The sequence below is a fragment of the Prionailurus viverrinus genome, chromosome C1 (assembly GCF_022837055.1).
Source record: "Prionailurus viverrinus isolate Anna chromosome C1, UM_Priviv_1.0, whole genome shotgun sequence".
Classification (NCBI taxonomy): domain Eukaryota; kingdom Metazoa; phylum Chordata; class Mammalia; order Carnivora; family Felidae; genus Prionailurus; species Prionailurus viverrinus.
In genome coordinates, this window is record NC_062568.1 from 115,076,486 (window position 1) to 115,086,576 (window position 10,091).

The window sequence follows — 10,091 nt, forward strand, 5'->3', positions numbered from 1 at the left end:
TGAGGTCTAAACTTAAGAAGGTTATGGAAGAGGGATATGAAATATGAGGGAAGTTAGCCATTAAGTATGTTTGAATTTAGGTAGTAGAGTGTTTGGCTTGCTAAGAGCCGAAGTTTCCATGCTGTCCCAAGAGGCACTAAGCTTAGATAGTAGGACATTCATTGAATTCAACAAATTCATTCTTGAGTGCTCAATTTTAATGGAAATGTCCATATTGTTGTGCCTGTGGTTGCTACTATTCCTTCCATGGGAGTTATCCATCAAGGGAATACAGACCAAAATGATGAATTTGCTTTACGCATGGGGTGGATACACTGGGACTGTATTCCGTAGGATGGATGAAAATTTACCCTCTACCAGACAAATGCTTCTAAGTTGCCCAGGATTAAAATCTGGAGGCCATGGGAACTGTCCAAACCATCTTTGCTGTTGAGTATTGCATAAAGCTGATGATAACCTGCATATAGAGAATTCTAGCTGCAACTGGGCCTTCCAGTTAAAACCAGCAATTGACATTGCTTTCAGAAAATAGGAAGCCAAAGTAGACTTCAGAGAACCAAGTGTGACACACTTGATCTACTCAATCTCAGGAGAGGTCATCAATCCTAAACCATTTGAAAATGCAAGTATTAGGTTCATTCAGCAAGCTGGCTTGAGCAATTCCTCCCTACTGGGCATTGTTGTAGGTGTGAGGAATAAGGCATTAAACCATCGGAGCCTCTCCCTCTCCCTGGATGCTTGCATTACAGAGAAGACTTCCTTCTTGGCTGCAGTTCTGGATGGCACAGGTGGAGGAGGAGTTGGCAACTATGGAAGTTGCACACTTGCTGCATTATCTGAACATGAAATCACCCCCAAATCCAAACATAACAATGTGAACCAATTAGAGCATAAACAAAGCTTTACAATCCAGCCCATCTTCTCCAGTCTATCATTCAGCCTATGGGCTCTTGTCCCTGTGTTTATCTGCTTTAAAAAGAACGTAGCCAAGGGCACCTGGTTGGCTCAGTCAGTTGAGCATCCGCTGTTGGTTCAGGTCATGATCTCATGGTTCGTGAGTTCGAGTCCCACATCGGGCTCTTAAAAAAAAGAAAAAGAAAAAGAAAAAGAACGTAGCCAAATCTTGTTATCTCCCAATAGTGAAAGTCACACAGTGGAAAGTTGCAATAATTCACAAATTCACAAAAAGAATCTGCATGATCTTCCGAAGGAAATGAATCCCCGGTTTACTGGCACACAGCTATTCTGAGCCAAAAGATCATAATGCATTTGAAAGAATATAAACTCCTCTTCCTCAGTATTCATTTGCATGAGAAGAGTATCTAATCCTTAGCCAAACAGAGCAAGTCAGGTCCTCCAGTCAATTATGTATTCTAGCACAAGATTTTGAATATTCTCGGTTTCATTTTCCACTCCTACCAGGGCTTGAGATGCATCCTTCACCATTTTTTTTTTTTTTTTGTCATGTGGCCTTTTGCAAATCTAATGGAAGTGAATGGTTTTTCTCAAGAAAATGAGCGTGCACTCATACACATACTTTGAACATTGTTTTTTTTTTCAAATCACTGAATCCAACCCCGACACGATAGATATGATGAATTAGGGCTACCAGAGGTTAGATAATACGTTTAAAATGATTAAGGAACATAGCGAAAGTCCACAGTTGGTAGAGCAGTGGATGAAAACCAAGTTCTCAAAAGTTTGGGCCTTTTTGTTTTTTAAAACTGCCAGAGACCCCTCTCGGATTATAGGCCCATCTCTAAACAATGTTTTTCTCGCGTGGAAATATTAATATAGACCAACATTATCTTTGTAACATATTTGCACTCTGATTCCTTTGTAAACAAGAGTAAATGTGTCCCCAGACCCACAATGATTTTAAGATTGGGGCTTTAGCTGAATAGGGCCTTCCCTGCCTGTCTCCCAAGCCAGAGACTCTAGTCGGGCATATGTGATAACTCAGCCCCATGATTGCAGCCACACACACACACACACACACACACACACACAGAAGAGTTCTCATCTGTTGTGTTGGAAGCTGAAGAATGGAGTGGTGTTGTAGTTTTCCTTTGTGGATTATTCCTTCCTCAACAGCCATTCTGCTTTTGACCTGAAAAACTGGGCCACAGAGATCCTGCACCATCAGGCATGTTTCTTATTGGGCTGTGAATGTCTGGCATATGGCTAATTACAATTTACACCTCCCGAAGTCTTCTGACAATCCACTAAAGGCTGTTGTGTCTCTTTGGTTTACTGTTCAGGGCACTTTTTGCAGACAAAGCAGCAAACGGTTCTTTGGGAGGTAATTTGTTTTTAAGTTTTCATGTATTTATTATTTGAGAGAGAGTGTGTGTGTGCACGCACGCGTGTAAGAGCTGGAAAGGGCAGAGACAGAAAGGGAGAGAGGGAACCCAAGCAGGCACAGTGCTATCAGTGCAGAGCCCAACTCGGGCCTGGATCTCACGAACCGTGAGATTGTGACCTGAGCTGAAACCAAGTGTCGGACACAATCGACTGAGCCACCCAGGCGCCCCTTGGAGGTACTTTTTAATTTCAGTTGATGACAGAAGATGATGACTTCTGTCTGGGTTGTTAATGGTGTATTCTCAGCCTGGTCTGTTAAATACCTATGTCCCTACTGATGTGTCATTGTCATTACAGTGTCCTGGTGGCCAGCTTTCCTCTTCTTCTGTCTTCCTCTCAGACCTGTCCATGGGGGGTAAAATGAAGAAATAATATAAGTGAAAGAAGGCAGGATTTTAGAAGCAAAATGTTTATGGCATAAAATAAACCAATACAAATGATAAGAGAGATATCTGCATAAAGATATCTGAGTTGTTTTGAATTTATGTTTTTATTTTTTTAGTTGATATTTATTTTGAGAGAGAGTGTGTGCATGCGAGAGAGTGGGGGAAGGGCAGAGAGAGGAAGGGAGGGGGGAGAGAGAATCCCAAGCAAGCTTCCGACGAAGGCTCAATCCCACAAACTGTGAGATCATGACCTGAGCTGAAACCAAGAGTTAAATGCTTAACCGACTGAGCCACCCAGGCGCCCCTTATTTTTTATTTTTATCCCTGGTTTTTCCTGCTGCACGTTTGTGAGATAAAAACGTGCTCTGTTGCAAGGAGGTGGGTATCTCTTCGAACAACACGTAATGGAAAGATATTTCCTCAAAGTTAATTTAGTTTTTAATTTGTGGGATACGAAAATACAAGCTGATAACTAGACATCACTTCAGCAGAGAGGTTTCCTCTTCAGTGGAGTGGCTGGCAGAGGGAGGAGGCATTCTGATGGAGATGTTCTATTTGAAGCCGGATGTAGAAACCAGGATGGATTTAGTCCCAGGGCTCTCTTCTGGCCCTGCCAACAGGTGACCAGCTGGCACCAGATACAAGCGTGACAGCTTGGTGCACTCGACTGAGCCCCCCGTTTCTATTTTCCCTCATCCAGGGAATAGCTAAAAACACGATCTCTAATTCCCTTACTGGCATGGGGCAGTACAGAAATCAATGAGTTTTCAGTTAAAGATTTGAAATAAAAATATGGCCAACCAGTTAGAATTTTAAAGTTGAAGCTTTGATACTCGCGTTTTAGGAACTGAACGATCTATGAACCAAAGTAATGTGGGCCCTATCCATTCTCTACCGTAGAACACACTTGAAAAGGCTGACGACATGAGAGATTGAAAATTGAACATTTGAAATTTCAGCTTTTTTTTAAAAATTGTTTTTTCAACGTTTATTTATTTTTTGGGGGGGGGACAGAGAGAGACAGAGCATGAATGGGGGAGGGGCAGAGAGAGAGGGAGACACAGAATCGGAAACAGGCTCCAGGCTCTGAGCCATCAGCCTAGAGCCCGACGCGGGGCTCGAACTCCCGGACCGCGAGATCGTGACCTGGCTGAAGTCGGAGGCTTAACCGACTGCGTCACCCAGGCGCCCCAGAAATTTCAGCTTTGATGGCAATGTTTATGGGATGAGTATCTTTTTTTTTTTTTTAAGTTTACTTATTTTCGACCGAGAGAGAGAGCAGGGGAGGGGCAGAGAGAGAGGGAGAGAGAGAATCCCAAGCAGGCTCCACGCTGTCAGCACAGAGCCCAGTGCAGGGCTCAATGCCACGAACCATGAGATGACCACCTGGGCCGAAACCAAGAGTCAGATACTTCACTGACTGAGCCACCCACGTGCCCCGGGATGAATATCTTCCTGAGAGGCCCACATCTCCTTGATGGGGATGCAGAGCTAGGAGAGACGATTCAGCCCTTCTCCCTTTCCCCTAAATTGCCTGATTTGACCTAGAATCAGCATAACCACAATAAAGACTCACAAAGTATTTCAAATGAGCTCTTGAACATTGATGTTTTCCTTTTCGTTAATCTCTCTCTTTTAATGTTAAGCGTATACCTTAAAAAAAAAAAATGCCCTTAAAGCTCCCAAAGGATGGTTAAAAGGAGGGAAAACAAACAAGGAAAAAAGATAATATGGCCAGCAATTACCAAGAGCTCTGCGGTAATAGGCTCAGAACTGTTAGACCTCAGGTTCAGATGGGCCATGAGGCAAGTACACCTGAGATGCGTGCAACCTGGTGGTCCTTTCTGCCCTACCCACCCGCTCTGTGTTCAGGGACCAGGAAGTCCTACACTTTCCACAAACAACGTCAACTCTGCGCAAAAGTGCGCTGGAGCTCTGTCACAGTCATGCCCGTCTGCCGGCTTCCGCAGCACCTGCAAGGTCACTTTAAACTTCATTATATACGGTATGTTCCCCAAGATAGTTCTAAAATTCTTCCATACCGGAAACGAAAGTAGAAATTTACATGAAACAACATCTTTTATAGTAAGGGGTTACAGGGATAGTTACAGCTTGGGGGGGTGGGGGTGGGGAAGTTTTCTGAAAAAGAAATCCTGATATGATTGTTTATATGTTCATTTTTTATATCTTCCACTTCTCATTACGTGTATGTTTTCCTTTGGATTCATGGGCATATTTATAATAACTTTTGAAGTCCTTGTCTGCTAATCTGCCAGTTCTGTTGTCTCTTCCGTTCTGGGTTTGTTGGCATTGGTTGATTTTTTTTTCTTCTTCCTGATTATCGGTCCCAATTTTCTGCTGCTCCTATATAGTGGTTTTTTATTGAATTCTAGAAATTGTGAATGTTTGTTATTGAGCACTGGAGTTTGTCTTAGTTCAAGCGTATTAGATTTTATTCTAGCGGGCCGTTAATCTGTTTGTGCATCGGCTGGACATTTTGAAGCTTTTTTGGAGTGGGTTTGGGGCAGCCTTCCCTACAGGGCTAATTTAGTCCTCCTGCAAAAGCGTGACTCCTCTGAAGCATCTAGTGACTACGTCAGGTGTTCACTGTAATCTCTTCACACCAATTTGGCTTTTGCCTTTTCTATATCCTGGAATTGTTTTTAATGGGAACACAATAACTTTTTTTTTTTAGAGAGAGAGAGAGAGAGAGTACTAGTGGGGGAAAGGGGGAGAGGGAGAGAGAGAATATTTTCTTATATAAAGTGTATTTATGTATTTTGAGAGAGAGAGAGAGAGAGAGAGAGAGGGAGAATGAGCAGGGGAGGAACAGAGAGAGGGGGAGAGAGAGAATCCCAAGCAGGCTCTGCATTGTTGGCACAGAAACCAATGCGGGGCTTGAATGAACCATGAGATCATGACCTGAACTGAAGTCAGATACTTGACCCTGTGCCACCCAGGTGCCCCAAGAGAGAGAATCTTTTTTTTTTTTATGCTTATTTATTTATTTTGAGAAAGAGAGAGAGAGAAGGGGGCAGAGAGAGGGGGAGAGAGAGAATCCCAAGCAGGCTCTGTGAGATCACGACTTGAGCCAAAACCAAGAGTTGGCTGCTTAACCAACTGAGCCACCCAGACATTCCCCCAAGAGAGAGAATCTCAAGTGGGCTCCACGCTCAGCACAGAGCCTGACACAGGGCTCGATCCCATGACCCTGGTCTCAAGACCTGAGCCGAAATCAAGAGTCAGATGCTCAACCAACCGAGCCACCCAGGTGCCCTGAACACTAGTAACTTTTACATCCAAAGGATACTTTCCAGTTTTCCACTTACCTGACCTCTTGGTGGTGGGCATTTAATGCTGTTAGCCACTCCCACCTTCTCGAGACACTCTCTTCTTGAGACTTTGGTGCACTCTCTCTTTTTCCGGGGGATCTCACGCTGTGCCATGGCTTCCACTCCTATCTATTTTACAGTGAAAGAAACTCAATGTGTATGTGTGTTTTCTTCATCCTGGACTTTTCCCACGCTTCAGACTCCCCATTACCAACCCTGTCCTCAATATCTCTTCTTGAATATTACGAACACCTCATGTACTAAAGTGACCCCATGATTCCAGCCCACTGCCCCACACCTGCTTCTCTTCCAACATTCTGTCTCATTAAAAAGGCACGACCCAGTTTCTCATGCAAAAAAAAAAAAACAAAAAACTGAGTCATTCCTATAGCCTCACCCTTGATGTATATGAATATCAAATATAATCATTTTTTTTCCTACTAGAGATCTGTTGAATCTGTCTCCCAAGATCCAACAAGAAACTGTTGGTCCTGCACACCATGTGTGGTTCTAGAGCAGAAGAGAGAGACGCGGAATATTAATATAGCAGGGTTGAAACAGCCTCAGAGTGTTGTCCACAGCCAGATTGTTTTGGAAGAAGCAGAATATTTTCTGTACCCTTGGAGAACAGATTAGACATGGTGTAGGGAAGAGGAGACCTGAGAAAGTTTCAAGACGGAGCAAAGAGGGTGCAGCAGAAGCCTGGGTGATGGGACCATAAAAACATCAGTAGACTCCACAGCAGAACATGAACAAGGAGACCAGACCGTTCACCCACCTTGTATAAGATCTCAGCGTACCTTCCTCCCCAAATTCAGATCAATATCAAGGAGGTGGAAAGACCCCCAAATGGCCTGAAATCAGATTTCCAGCTTCCAGAAGAATGGGAGCTTGGAACTAAAATTAACTTCACGTATATACAAAATAATATTCTACTTCTTGGCAAAGGAACAAAACTCACACCCAGCATATGGACAACATCACTGATATAGACTTGATGTTTAACCTAAATTGTGAATAAGTGTAAATGCAAAGATTAAGCAGGCTCTGTGATCAGCCAGTCTTCATCACCACCTCATCATCACCATCCAAGCCGCTGTCATCTCTTGCCTGAACACCAATAATCACCTCCTTCATATTCTCTCACCCAAATTCTTGTTTCCCTCCAATCTTATTCTGCACCAAACCAGGAGTGATCTTTTTGGTATACAAACCTGATCCTATCACTCCCCTTCTTCCTCTTCTTTTTAATATAATTTATTGTCAAGTTGGCTAACATACAGTATATACAGTGTGCTCTTGGCTTCGGGAGTAGATTCCCATGATTCATCGCTTAAAAACAACACCCAGTGCTCATCCCAACAAGTGCCCTCCTCAATGCCCATCACCTATTTTCCCCTCTCGTCTGCTCTCCCCACCCCCCCATCAACCCTCAGTTTGTTCTCTGTATTTAAGAGTCTCTTATGGTTTGCCTCCTTCCCTCTCTGTCTGAAACTATATTTTCCCCTTCCCTTCCCCCATGCTCTTCTGTTAAGTTTCTCAAGCTCCTCATATGAGTGAAAACGTATGATATTTATCTTTCTCTGATGGACTTATTTCACTTAGCATAATACCCTCCAGTTCCATCCATGTTGTTGCAAATGGCAGGATTTCATTCTTTCCCATTGTCAAGTAGTATTCCATTGTATATATAAACCACACCTTCTTTATCCATTCATCAGTTGATAGACATTTAGACATCTCCAGTTGATAGACATCTCCATAATTTGGCTATTGTTGATAGCACTGCTATAAACAGTGGGGTACACGTGCCCCTATGCGTCAGCACTCCTGTATCCTTTGGATAAATTCCTAGTAGTGCTATTGCTGGGTCATAGGGTAGTTTTATTTTTAATTTACTGAGGAACCTCCATACTGTTTTCCAGAGTGGCTGCACCAGTTTGCATTTCCACCAACAGTGCAAGAGGGTTCCCATTCTCCACATTCTCGCCAGCATCTGTTGTTTCCAGAGTTGTTAATTTTAGCCACTCTGACTGGTGTGAGGTGGTATCTCAGTGTGGTTTTGATTTCTATTTCCCTGATGATGAGTGACGTTGAGCATCTTTTCATGTGTCTGTTGGTCATCTGGATGTCTTCTTTGGAAAAGTGTCTATTCATGTCTCTGCCCGTTTCTTCACTGGATTATTTGTTTTTTGGGTGTTGACTTCGGTAAGCTCTTTATAGACTTTGGATACTAACCCTTTATCTGGTATGTCATTTGCAAATATCTTCTCCCATTCTGTCGGTTGCCTTTTAGTTTTGTTGATTGTTTCCTTTGCAGTGCAGAAGCTTTTTATCTTGATGAGGTCCCCCGTAGCACGCTCACTCTCCTGCTAATAGCCTCTTTTTTTCTTAGTGTGGAGTCCCTATCCATTAACCAGGGCCTTTCAGACCCTGCACTGTCTTGATAGTTACCCCTCCAGGCCTCTTTCTTTCATTCTGGCACACTAAACTTCTCCCAGCTCCTCTGGGGTGCTAATTCCAGGGGCCTCCCTCTGCCTGGAATGTGCCTCCTCGGTCCCCCCCCATACACACCCCAACTTGACCAACCCCCATTCATCCTTCAGTTCCTGGCTCCAGAGCCACTCCTCCCTGAAGCCTTCTTCCTTCTCCCAGGTCGGTCTGGGGACTTCTGGAGCCACTCGCATTTGCTCTCTGCCATTTCACCTCGTCGTGCTTTACCGCCACTGTGCTCCACAAGGGCAGGGCCAGGGTCTCCTACCCTCGATACCCAGGGCATACACTGCACCCCAGATGGGGACCCTCCAGCACCAGAGGGGCTGGAAGAAATGCTGGATGCAGGAAAGCGGTCCAGAAAGCTAATTCCCACCAAAGTGTTAACTGATAATGTGTTCAAATGCTTGTGTAAAGGACATGCTGATAAATCTAAAGGAGCGTGTCCTTCCTGGTAAAACTTTGACTGTTGGCATATTTCTGAGCTAGGCCATTTTCACTTCCAGGCTGTTCACTAGGAGAAAAGGCGACAAGGACTCTACCATTACCCATGAATCCCTAGGTCATCACCCCCCTCCCTGCCTCTCTAACCTGCCTCTCCTCCCACTGTGTGCTCTGCCCAGAGGGGTTTTCTTTCTGTTTCTGGAACACACTAAGCTCCCGCCCCACCTGGGTCCTCGAGTGCCATCTCTCTGCGGGATGCTCTTAACCAGGTGAGGTGAGGTCCTGAGCCACTGGCTAAGAGAGGCCGGCTCTGCTATTCCCTGCTGCTGCACTCTGCCTGCATCACAGCATTTGACCGCAGGCGGTAATTTAATGCATTTCTGTATTTACTTGCTTCAACCCATGTTCTTTACTAATCTGTAAGTAAAGGCAGGGAGTACATGTGCCTTGTACACTGTTGTTCCACGAGGGTCTAGCACAGTGCCTCGGACAAAGTGGGCACTCAGTAAGTATTTGTTGAATAAAAGAACTGATAGCTATAACAAACCATGAGCTGACAGTTATATTTATTAGCTATCACACCATACATGGCTTGACAAGGAAAATCGGAATGTTTTTGTTAAGGCTATGGAGGTTTGGCAAGTCAGACATAAAAGTTAACTCTGAGGTTGCATTTGGATGGTTCCCTGAACTGGGGGGGGGGGGTGGTGGTGGAAGGTATTGGGAGGGGGAGAGCAAGGGATGGGGAACCCCAGGCTGGGGAAATGGGGTGAGAGAAGACGAGGGACAAAATGCCCCTTGGAGCATTTGCTCTTTGATTTGCGTTTTCCCAAAACCTTTACCTTAGAGATTTCTATTTTCCAGGTGTTAAGCCTATAAAACTGAATGTGATTGAAAGGAAAAAATATTCAACCTCTATGTTAATTTTGTGAAGTCATGGAGCCCTGTTTTATTTTTTTTAATGTTTATTTATTTTTTTTAGAGAGAGAGAGATAGCAAACAGAGGAGGGGCAAAGAGAGAGAGGGAGACACAGAATCCAAAGCAGGCTCCAGGCTCTGAGCTGTCAGCACA